The following is a 12,969-nucleotide window of genomic DNA, read 5'->3' as shown; positions in this document are numbered from 1 at the left end:
GTCCATTGATCTTCAAGTTTTTCCCTATAACAGTCCATTGTCTTCCTCATTTCACATAAATCATGGCTTAATCATCAAGGACAACTTGGAAAAGCTAAAGGAAAAGGATGAATTTCCCCATTGATATCGTCCCCTCTCCATTTTCTTCAAGGTCTACTAGTGCTCCATCTGCTAGAAGTGAGGCTACAACAATCGCTTCAAATGTTGAAAAAACCATTGTTTTAACAAGACAACAGGCTAAAGAGAAAAAGTTGCATGATTGAATTTGTGTCATGATCATGTAAAATTATAAATGTTTATAAATTCTAAAAAAGGTGGAATGTTTGTTTGTATTTCATTTTTGTGTATGTAATTTACTAATTTTTATATGTTTTAATGTATATAACAAATATGTGTGTGTGTGTACTACCTCCTGTTTCCAAGGTTGTTGTGTCTCGTGTCAGACACTTGTTTTTCTGTGTCATCCATGTCTTGTGTCATTGTGTCATGTGACTTAGGTTGACTTTGATGTTCTAAAATGGAATCAGGGAAAGTAGACTTGAGCCCATCAAACGTATGGCTTCTGAAGAACAATGCAAAATTTTGAGGGAACATGCATCTCCTTTTCCACTCTGTCCGTAGCAATAAGGATCTATTTTTTCAATATTTATTAAATCGATGGTGAAGACCGGTTGATGTGATTCAAGAGCTCCTATCATGATAGCCTTGAAATTTGTTGTAGAGATATTTCCAAAATGTGCGAGAATATGACAACAATAGTGCTTTAGTTTTGAGACTGAGTAGCTTTTCTTTACATGACATGAATATGATGCTTGCATTTTATGGTAGGTGCAAGTTTGCATTTCATTCAACTTAGAGACATTAGATCAACCAAAGGGTACAATGGAATCTATACAGTAAAGGTTGTATAGTTTCACTTTTCCACAAATTCAGTGTTAGAGTTTGTAGCTCGGGCAGATACTTTTGCATAGGTCTAAGTGTTCTTGTGATAGGAGAAGAGCCAAATAGGCAGGACTGAGATGGTTAGAGGGCTGAGATAGCCATTGGATATCCAAGTGAGAAACTTGGAGTGAAGGTCAAGCAGAGACCTTGAGGGTTCGTGGAAGGTGGTCGTTGAGAGGGCGATTCTCTCAAGAGGAGAAGGTTGAGTAGGCCTTAGACCTTTGAGGGCCAAGAGGGCTTGTGGTACACCTCAGACATGTGGAGGGCTAAGAGGGCCTAAGGTGGGTAAGAGGCTCTAGTCAACTAAAGAAGATTGAGGAATTGATGGGGGAGATTTCTGAAGAAATTCAAAGGATGTTGAGTAGGAAGAGAAGGACTGAGCTGAGAGGCTGATTTGTGGTGGCAGCCGAGTTATTTCCTTGGGTTGATTTGTTAGGTGTGTAGGCCATATGATTACTAGAGAGGCCATGAGCAGGGAGAGAGGGCTGAGAGCATTGCAGTTGGCATTTTACTGAAAATTGTAAAAGGGCCATTTTTCTTTGTATGGGAGCCCTAGATTCTTGTTGAATGACTAATAAGAATTGTGTTTTGGGGCTGAAATTTTGTGTTTACTGTGCATGATCTAATTGTTGGTTTTATAAGTTCTGTTGTGCATAATTTTTTTTTGGTTAGGCACATCAATGTGTTTTTGTTAATTAGTTGGGTTAAAGTTAATTTGAGATTGTTACCAGATCTGGGGTGTGTGTGTGCGCATGCGCACTGAGTCTAGTGCCAAAAAATCTAACACTATGAACAAAGGTAACATAAATTATTGTAGTGAGAGGTGCATTTTACAGCCCATTGTGAGGAAGGTGTGCAATGTATGTGCCTAATATTCAACTGAGTCCTAACATGTGATATTTCTAAAAAAAAAATTCAAGATCAACCCTAAATAAAAAATAAAATGCATATACATAAACACTCACTTGGGATCCTTTAAGCACCAAGATTTGCACCAACATATATTAACATTAACAACAGACAACCTATTGAAATGAATCAATTTTCATCTTTTAGTTTCCTAGTTTTAACTTTTAGTTAGTAAGGAAAATCATAAAATCGACCTGTTTATATCTTTGGAGGAACAAGATTGCCTAACCTTAACAAAGAATTTGGCACCAACTGATATAGTACTAGTTTAGATGTACTTTTATATGTGCATTAATTATTGCATAACATGTTCAAAATTAGTTGGCCTTATCCTTGAAGCCACCCAACAATAAATCTGTGTTATGGGTAAGAATCCATTCATAATGTAGCTTAATCAAATATCCTATGCAAAATGGCCATAATAAGGATTTTTAAATATTACCTTGGTTTTGATCCCTAGAATGTGTCGAATTAGATTATGTATAATTTGTAAATGTGTGATTATAATGACTGGAATCAAGCCATGTGAGCTTAAATAAATCACTGGAGTTGAGCCATGTGAGTTTAAATAAATGACTATAAATAATATAAATACGTTAATATGGATTCCTAGTGTGGCGCTTAGGGCGGGGCCTGATTAACAATTCGGTAAGCATGTAGATGATGTTAATATACTTTTATGGACCTTTTGGTAGGGTTGCCATGGTAAACTGAAGTTATATATGTGGGCCTAATGGTTAAGAGCATGAGCTTTCTCGTAAGAGGTCACAGGTTCAAATCCAGAAGGTGGTAGAGTATATATAGCTATGTAGACTTTAGCAGTCAAATCATTGCATGAAGGCCGGTCCCTTGTCCCACAAACAAGGGTGTATTATACACCAATTTGGTGTTTGGCTTGGCAGTGACCTTAAAATAAGATTATTATTATTATTTTATAATATATAATTGTCTGAGATGGCTGCAGAGAGAATGGGAGGGGTTATGATTCCATTAGAGGGGAAGAGGAAAGGGGGCCTATGGAAAGTGGTCTTCTATTGCCAAGTCTCTGCCTAAGATTCTTTTCCATCTTGTCTTTTAAATGAATCCATCCACATCCATTGACTTAAGAAAGCTGATCACTGAATGCATGAAGAGGTTGGCAGGCAAGTTTTCTCAAGTAGTTATTGGAGCATGTGTTGAGTACAATTGTTATGAGGAAATGCAAGAGTACTTCCTTTTATTGTTAGAAGGAAAGTCAACCATCATTCCCCTCTCTCATTATTATTCATTCTATTTTTCTCTCAAGTTCTTGCTTTACATTCCTCTTGCTGCATTCTTTAGGAAGTTGACCAAAATCACAACTGTGAAAGGGAACTTGCAGACCTTGGTTGATAGATAGATGGTTATAAGTGAGCATAGAGGCTAGGCAAGTTAGGGACTCATCATCTATTGTGTATTTGTTGGTCTTGGATCCTTGACAACGAAGTGTTATTTTTGTAGGCTATTTCCAGAAGGCATTGAGTAGATTGGGCTTTTTCTTCTTACGTTGATGAGCATTGGAAGGGGAGAATATCATTATAGAGAAGAGAAAGGGAAATATTTCCTTCTGTTGTGTAGGGCAGTGAAAGAGAGTGCCATGGCTGTTTGATTGTTGGATGAGATGTTTGGAGTGCTCTATAGTGAGCAGATTCACTGAGCCATGAGAGAAAATGGGTTGGGTCGAGTGAGCTAGAAGCCTGTAGCTTGGTTGCTTTACCTTGGTGGCTTCATAGCTTGGCATGGGGGTGATGTGTACCTTGGATGCCTATGATTAGGTAGAAATTTTCTTATATGCAACCAGTTTCTTGGAATATCTTCTGATAAAAGATAAATGTTTTATCTCTATATATGAATTTACAATTGAATGTTGTTACTAACATGGAAACATGTGTAATTTTCATGTTGTGTGTGTGATTATGTTTAATTTTGATCAGGGGAATTTTGTTGCAATGAAATCTTTTGATTCGTGCTTGTTTAATTATGCTACATTATTATTTTTGCACTTATGCATGCATTTTATACAATTCTAGGTCTCCATGGGAGACCTTCTCTACTATGTCATGGTGAATGTGTTTGCTGAGGGTTGGAATTTTAATTTCTTGTTTAGTGGCTACTTGTCCTATGGCTGCAATTGTAGGTGGGGGTGCCACATAATTCCTATTATATTGTTGTAATTATGTAGGGTCAGTGAAAAAAAATGTAGAGATATTTTTATTGTGTGGGAGCATTTTATGACTATGGAATTGGGGATTCACAGGTGGGAAACCAAGGAGCAAACACGATAGAGAAATAAGTCACACAAATAGGAAAAACATGATTTATGTGGTAAAACCCTCAAAGAGGGAAACATCCATGGAACAAAAAAAGGTTGTATTAGTGCTTAAGAAAAGAAATGTTACATCCAGTGCAATATTATATTGTCTATCTTGCATTTCAAATTTGCAAGTGACCCTCCATGATATTTAGATAGAGATCACACACTAATAAGCCTAGATAAAGTGATAAGACATAAATTAGTGTTTGTGAATACTAAGAATAATAACACCCTCACATCGCCTATTAACAAGATAGAATGGTGATTGACAAAGAACTAAGTATGAAAGCACACTAAAAGCACACCTTGACTATAATACATTATACCAAGTTGGTTTGAAGCAACCCTAGTTGTCTGATATTCAACTTGGGATGGGAGAAGGATTTACAAAATGACGTATAAGGAAGGAGGCATTATGCCTATGCCTCTTAATGACAACTTCCTGTGCACCTAACATAGCTTGAATGATGAAGAAACTTGGCTTATGTCAGGGGCTCCATGAAGAGTTCAACATTTTTTGTGTGGTAAAATGTCAAACCAACAACTTGATCATGAATAAGCTGCTGAATGAAGTGCATGTTCTCAATGTGCTTAGTGCCCTTATGCTGAGCTGGATGATGGGAAACCTCAATGGTCAGGTGTGCATGTTAGAAACCAATGGAAACATGATTTATTGAAGACAAACTCAAAAAGGATCTATTGAAGCCAAACTACTTCCTGTTCTTTGTGCACTATTAGATTATATTTAGCTTCAGTCAAAGAAAGAGAAAGAGCACATAGTTTCTTGCAGGCCCAGTTAATAGGACTTGAACCAAAATTGAATACATAGCCTGCAGTAGAATCCCAATCATATGGGTTTCCAACCCAATCATTTTTACTGAAAGCAACCAAAACAGGAGAACTCCTCAAAACCAAACTTAGATATACCTTGGATGCACTAAAGTATCTGCTTTCTAGTGGTTATCATGTAGTTCTTGCATATCATGAGAGATTAAATCAACAAAAATGGAAATATTTGGACATGTATGAGTTAAGTGTTATCACTAAATTTTTTCCCTAGAAGTTATCATAAGAAGGAAAAGACCGAGGTAACCACAAACTAATATTTTAAGTATAGGCTCTAGCCAACCTATGACTCAGAGAGGGCTCTCTCTATATTATTTAGCTTTGTTTGCTGGGATTTTAGGCTAGTTCTTAAAGTTCAGGGGGTTTTGATTTGTATTGAAGGTTGGATGGTGGAATCCTTAAAACAGATGGATAGAATGATATCTCTGGACTATTGGGCTATGGAGTCAAAGAAGGGTAGCAGAACTATAATTAAATTATTAAAGGGAGTGTTCAAAGGGCAAGCTAGCAGAGTAAAGTGCATGTCTTTGGGCTAAATGGGTGAAATGATCTTAACCAGGGTGAGAGAGCATTTAAGAATTCTCAAACCGGGATTAAAATGAGGAACAGATGATAATCACGAGCAAAGGGCAATTAAGAATCCTCTACTATAGATTAGAGGGAAACTACCTAAACTAAGGAGCAATCAAGAATTCCTTAACTTAGATAATTAGTAGAAAACATTAAAATGCATAATAGTTAACACAGAGTGTAATGAAGCAAATGATGAGATATCATTCCATATTATAGCATTCAGATTTCAGATACATTAAAGATTATGGAAAAACTTTAAAAGAAAGATAACAACACAAGAGAAAATACTTGTCTATACTTCACACTACACATGAATCCTGTGAAATGTCTTGGCTTTATTCATTAATCCAATTTGTTGGTCCAAACAATGATACAATAGCTTACAATCTTTGATCAAGAAAGTCTATAGAAATGTCGAAGAATCCACCCTACATACTTCAAATGGTGAAGTATTTATAAAAAAGCTATTACAAAATATCTCAAAACAAACTTTAGATTTATTCTAGGGAATACAGGTATCTTCTTGCAAGAAGATAGAGACAGCTATTGTACTGTTTCATGTTGTCCCTTTTTATTTGGCACTGTTGGATTTTATGGTTGGATTTGTAGCCCTTTATGCTGGCTTGCAATTGTGGTCTTTCACACTGGAATCTTTTGCAACTTTTATCTTTTACTTGATACTCTTTGACCCTAATACTCTTTGACTATGCTGCCCTGCTTTCATCTGTTTACCTGGCTGCTCTAATTGTTACTGTGTAGTAACTTTTTGCTGTAAATTTATCACAGTGAATCAGTGATTGTCTCCCACCATTATGCATCAGGTAATTTGACATTCATCATCCTCCTATATATCTCATCGGCCTCGGTATACTTGGAAAAATAGGGCTTTGTGATGAATAAGTGTTTAATCTTATGCTAGAGAAAAAACAAGTTCTCAAAGGTGTCATACAAAACTTTGCCCGTTGGCATTGCTTTTATAGATGAAGTGCTAGTTTGTTCCTTAGCCAACTACCTTAATATGTTATCATAGTCCAGCTGTGTCATAAGTTTATCATTGATGACCAATGGATTAGGCAATCCTTTCTCCCTCAAAATTTGGAATTTGGCCATGAATCTATCAATGGCCACCTGCATGTTATGGCACTTTTCTTCTAAGTTCAGCATCAGGTTTCTTTTGGAAAGGACCTTCCTTATTTCCAAAATGGTTTCAGTCTTGTCTTCTATATTGAGCTCTTGAAGCTCATATCTGTTTTTGCTGTTAAGGAAATGGATGAGTCTATTGGAATCCTCTGGCTTATCCCCCAATTCCTCTTTGACTTTATGAATAACTAATGCAACTATATTTATCAGTTATGTTTGCTCCAAAATAACTTGAATAGATGGCCAAATATCCTTGACGGAGTCAATGATATTGGCCCATAACAGTTCCTTGGCTTGCCCAAGGGGTTTCTCTAATGTCAAGTCTTTCTCCAAGGCTTTGACCCTTTCACTCATTCTGTTGGCCTTCTGAGTTTCTTCTTTTTTCATAATCTGTGCAAGTTTATAATCAGTCTCCAAACTTGCCACCTTTTCTCTTAGCCTATTCATTTCTATAGCCTGGATAGACATCTCTTCCATGGCTTTAACTAATTCTGCTACTTTCTCACCTGATGCACCTGTTGTTGTAGATTCTGTGGTAACTGGCAAAGCTGTGGCAGGTGGAGCTATTGGTGCCAGTGAAGCTGCCAGTGTAGAAGGGATTGTTGTAGATACTGTAGGGATGACATCTTTAGAAGTTGTGGCAAAGTTTCCTTGCTTCAATTGAATTAAAGCGTCTAACTCCTTTTCTGTCTCCTTTAATTGATCATTAAGCTTTAAGACCAAGTCCATCAACTCCTCATGTCTGGTTTGGCTCTCTAAGACTTCTAGAGTTTGAGGATGTTGCAGCCGTGGTATTTTTAATTTCCTCTAAGTGCAGCAATATCATTGTTTTTCTTCTTTATAAGTTTCTCAGTAGCTTTAATATCCTTGGGATCGTGTCCCAATTCAATCACTAAGTCCACTAAGGACTTGATCCTGGTATCCTTGGCATGTGAGGAGGCCTTCTCTAACTAAAATTGTGCTGAAATGTTGTTCAAAGAGTTTTGTAGCTAATGAGCAGCTATGGATTTACCTGTTAGGGTGGAGTATATCATCTCTCCAGCCTGTTTATGCAATTCAATCTAGTCTGTGGGATGAATATCCCTTGCCAACACTTCAAAGTCAACGCTTTTGAAATCAGGTGCTGTCTTGGGCTGCTGTTCTGTAGGTTTAATGAAATACATATGCATCTTTCCCTCTTTAATGTCAAAGGTTGACATTAGTCTTGTTTGATTTGTGGGAGTCAGCTTTAGGTATTAAGCATATGTTTGGGCCTTAAGCCTCTCATTTCTCAATTTGATTTCCTTGTACCTGTCTTTTATGTCCTGGTCTTTATCAACAGGCCTACTGAAGGATGACACTTCCACACTAAGCTGCCTTTCCAACATCTGAGTCTGTGATGTGGAAGGCTCCTGTATGTCTTCAGATGGAGTAGTAGGCCTACTTCTTTCTACCTCTGTGTTGGTAACCTGTGCTGATCCTTCTGTGTATTCCTATTCAGAGGCTGGATTGAGCCTTTTCCTTTTGCTGTGACTTGTTCCCTGCTGTAGAGTAGAGGTACTCATTCCTAAAGTGGAAGCTCCCTCTTTGTTTCTTTTTGGAATCTTCTCCTCATTCTGAGGAGTCTGCATGACTAGAGGGGTTCTCATAAATCTTTCTTGTTCTTCTGGTATCTGTAGGAAAGTTCTCCCATCAAGCTACTTTTCAAAATCAATCAAAGAATTTTCTACATCTACCCTCGTGTTGTCTCTGTCTACTAAAGTATTTTCCACCCATTCTGTTTGATTTGCATATGCCTCTATTTCTGGTATAGGGTGGTGGATGAAAGGTCCTAGCTTGACCTTTTGCCTTTTCTTGGTAATGAATTCCAAAGGGTCATATCTCCATACAAGACTCCTTTGGAATTTCATTCCCTACAGGATTAGGTCTGCCTCTTTCCTTGCCTCTTTGGAATTGCATATGAAGGGACCTAATTGGTCTTTGATTTTGAAATAGTCCTTCTTCTTGGCATTGACAAAGTTGAATTCATCCACATTGATGATCTGTCTGTAATATTTTAAGGCAAACAACCTCATAGGGAGGTATCTTGGCAACTTATATGGTGCAAGCAGGCAACCATATATTTTGATTTCTGTGTGGTTTTGGTAAAGGTACCAATCACCCACTTTGGTTTGCTTGGAAAGCTGGAGGACTCTCTTTATCTCTAGGCTTATCCTAGGTGGAGGATTCCTAGTGAGCATAGTCATGATTGGATGCACAAAAGAGTCTATGAAGTCAGAGTATGTATAAGGTGATCTAAACTCATGGAAAAGTGGGGTCCAAAAGATGATAGATCTGGGTTGGCCCCTGGTGTCAAGATTTTGGAGAGTGAAAGGAAACTTATCCAACTGATAGTACAAAAATAGATGGTACAATACAGAAGAGTATTTGAACACCCTCTCATTGCCCATTCTTGTGAACTGCTCATGCATTCTATCAGCTATAAAACTGGCAAAGTCATATATGATTGCAGGAGGTTGCCCTGGGGTATAAATGGACATGAAGGCAAGAATAAGTTCATCAATGTATTCACTGGTAGAGTAACCCAAGACACAGGATATCATGGTTACAATGTTCTGGCCCCATTTAGAGTAAAGAGTTGCTACATGTGGAGGGGGATCATTAGGGATGTGTTTCTCCTCTCTAATGAAGGTTTGGAAAAATTGGGCCAACCTTGAGGTGCTCAATTTGGGATACTGGTCCAATAGGTCCCCAATTGAGATTGGGGTTAGGTTTGACCCTGGTTGGAACTGCAACATTTCATTAATGGACTCAGCTGTGATAGTGAAAAAGACCTTTTGGTCATGAGACATGATGGCTCTATGGCTGGGGACATAGCATGCATAACACATATGAACAACTTCTGGAAAGATATGAACTTGGGGGAATTGGTACTTGGGTAAATTGGACTCCCAGAGGCCAATATCATCTGTGTGGTTCAAGTAGTTGTCTTTGCTCAGGCAATGAATTTTGAGCAGAAGCTCTATGGCAGTGGTATCTTTGATTTGGAAATCCCTGTCGGCCAGGGGAAGGTGGTCCAGGTCTAGGTGTGGAGTAGTAATGGGTCTAACGTCCATGGCGATAGGGGCAGCCATAATTCAGTTCTTGTGGATTTGAATTATGTTCTGAGGGGTTTTTATCCACGGTTTTGGGATTTTTCAAAGGGTTTAGGCAAGCAATTTCTTTAATTGACAATATTTTTACTCAATTTCTTAATTTAAAATACTGCACAGGCCATAGGTTTTAAGATTTTGCAGGGGTAAGAGGTATTTCATGGTGAAATACCTGGAATTGGGCGATTTGGCTCTGAAATTGCTGGTTCACAGTAGCTGCAGCAGTTGGCGTAGTCCTGGTACGGTCTGAAAAGGTTGGTTGGCTGTCTGCAACGTCTTCTAGGGTGGAATTGGAAGTCTGTGGGTAAATTTGGCGTTTGCAGTGGTTGGCAATGGTTTTTTAGAATTTACACAGAGAATGCATGAAAAAGGGTAAAAGAGGGCTTCATGGTCTTTTATAGAGAAAACGGTTAATTTTTTGGCGGGTTCACTTTCAGATGAATAGTGACGATTTTTCGGTTAAATGGGGGAAGCAGTTTTGGAGGGCCATCACACCGCTTTCGTGGTGTGGGTGGTATTCCAGAGGGGTCACCCGATGCCATACATCATCTGACACGTAGCATCAGGGACTGGGAGGAAAACCACTTTATTGGGCGGTTATTGTTCATCCATTGGGCGCGGTTGATATGATTGTGCACCATTGGATGTGGGGGAGGGAAGATCAATGGTAGTCGGGAGGCGAAGCTGCGTAGGGGAAAATGATGGGGGTTTGATGGGGGCCCAGGGACTTAGTTATGGTGGTTTAGGATTAGTTTAGGGACTAATCAAGGGTTAAGTAATCAGGTCGGGCTTTAATGAGGGATTAGGGAGTTGGGTGAAGCCGATGCGGGATTAACTTAATTTTTACGGGGGTTAGGTAAATTAAGTGAAATTATATTGGGATAAGGGGTAGCTTATATTAGTTTTTATTTAAAACTAAGGGGTTGGGATATTCTATATAGGGTTTTAATTTAATATGGGCTTAATGGGTTTTCGGGGAATTTACATAATAAAGTTAGTTTAATTAATATGAAAGTGATGGCGAAGTGGATTTGCTTAAGGAAAAGGGGTTAAGTGTATGCGATTGCGTATTTTGATTTACACTTAGGATAAAAAATTTTGGGGGGTTTTTGTGTGAAAGGGTTTTACAAGGGGGTTCCCACTTTTCCTAGGTAAAAGATGTCAACCATAGGAAAGTGTGATTTTATTAGAGAAATGAGGGGAAATGAAGGGGAAATGTGTTTTCATGAAGGAGGTTCTAGTATTTGTCCCCTTAAGTCATTAGGCCGAGGGTCTGATCCCTCCAAAAGTCAGAGAAATGCTCTGAGCCTTTTTGACTTGTGGGATTTAAGTACTAGAACTTATTTATGGGAAATTAGTGAAGTAAAGGGGTGAAATGAATGAGGGGATGTTAAATAAACCATATTGTGGACCGTTGTCTTTGCTTTTTTTATTGCTTATGCTCATTTGAAAGATGCATTTAAAACCATGACATAAATGCTTTTGTGTAATCACCTGATATTTCTGCAACCTTTCTACTACTTACCCTTCTACTCATCCTACCATTTTTTCTTCATTTTATTTGGGTGCATTTAGGCTAGCAAACCCTTATCAATCTTTTTCTTTTCTTTTACAAATTAAACTATCTAATTCTAACCTTATCACATCCAAGGGCTCAAATTAAACTGATGAGCTCCTTTTATTTACTCTACCTATCTAATGATCTGCCAAGATTACACTGTTTGGTCAGATTTTATTCACTAACTATAAACATAGAATTCAAAGCATGGTATAATCAATATTAAACATTTTGATTACCATGGATTGTGGCATGAGTAACAAGCTGCACATAATCATTATTATGCATAAAAGTAAATAGTAGTGGCATTTTGACTTGCACACTTTCATGGTCTCTTTTTGTCTTTTAGGGTTCATATATCTTTCTTTTTTGACCTTTGATTATTCTTTTAGGACATACCCTCTTTACATTTTTTAATTTTCTAATATGGAAAACATTTGCAGAAAGCAAAGGTATGTACAATATTACAAGGCTTCACCTTAGTCATTCAAAATTATGACTCCTATTGGTATACGAACCTAACAGTAAGTACAAAAGGATGCCAATAAATTTCCAATACAAAGTTCCATCCATTTGAGATGTGGAACACTTGCAAATAACTTAATTGTGGATTGAAAATGATAGGGATTGATTTACAGTAATCCATGTAAAATTGGTCAAGGAGATCCATAACATACATAGGCTAAGAAAGGAAAATCTCTTCCTTTGTTTTTTAACCATGTAAACCAAGAGAATAATGCATGTGCCTTAAGTATATCATATCAAACTACTTCCTAAGACTAGAATCCACTTAACTAATCAAATGAGGATCACTATCAATGAAAATGAGTTCATCAACATACAAAAAAAGAATCATAATTCCATCACCCACCTGTCACTTTTAAACATCAACAACAAAACCACCCTACTGAAGATGGGCTTGTGGTTGGAATGCAAACAAAACTTGACTGTAGACACTGGCAACATGCACCATGTCAGACCATAGTGCCCCACATACCTGCCATGTGTTAGCTTTAATTATTTTTTCTATTTTGAAATTTCTTTGGTGCTATTTTCACTCACAAACAAGGAGCTTGCAGACCTTTTTACTACTCTTAGTTATTATAGGCTTCTTGTATGTCATTTTCAGTGATGCCACAAAATACACGGCAGTTATTTGTTTATGGAAGCTATGGGGCCAAGAATGTTATAAATATTCCACAACATTATCTAATAAAATGATTACAGACTTAGAAATGAAAGGCCAAACTAGATCACCCAGTTGAGTCTTTGGGAATATTTTTCATCGACATTGTTTTGAATCGTTTGATAGTATATTCAAAATCAGTTTGCTCACTTACATGCCGGGACTTAGGATTACAAAGCGAAACTAGTAGAAAATTACGGAGTTGAAATCTGAATCGGACAAAGCAGAAGCTTTGGTATGCCAATACTTTAACTATATGCATTTGCTTGTTTATGATGGTTATTTTGGTTTAAAGGTTATGATGTAAGAAAATATGTGTAATTTCTTATGCATGGATATCTATAACATTTTC

Source organism: Pinus tabuliformis, chromosome Q (genome assembly GCF_031772625.1).
Source record: "Pinus tabuliformis cultivar Carrire ecotype Pingquan chromosome Q, CPIR1, whole genome shotgun sequence".
NCBI classification, from domain to species: domain Eukaryota; kingdom Viridiplantae; phylum Streptophyta; class Pinopsida; order Pinales; family Pinaceae; genus Pinus; species Pinus tabuliformis.
This window is presented reverse-complemented; position numbering follows the sequence as displayed.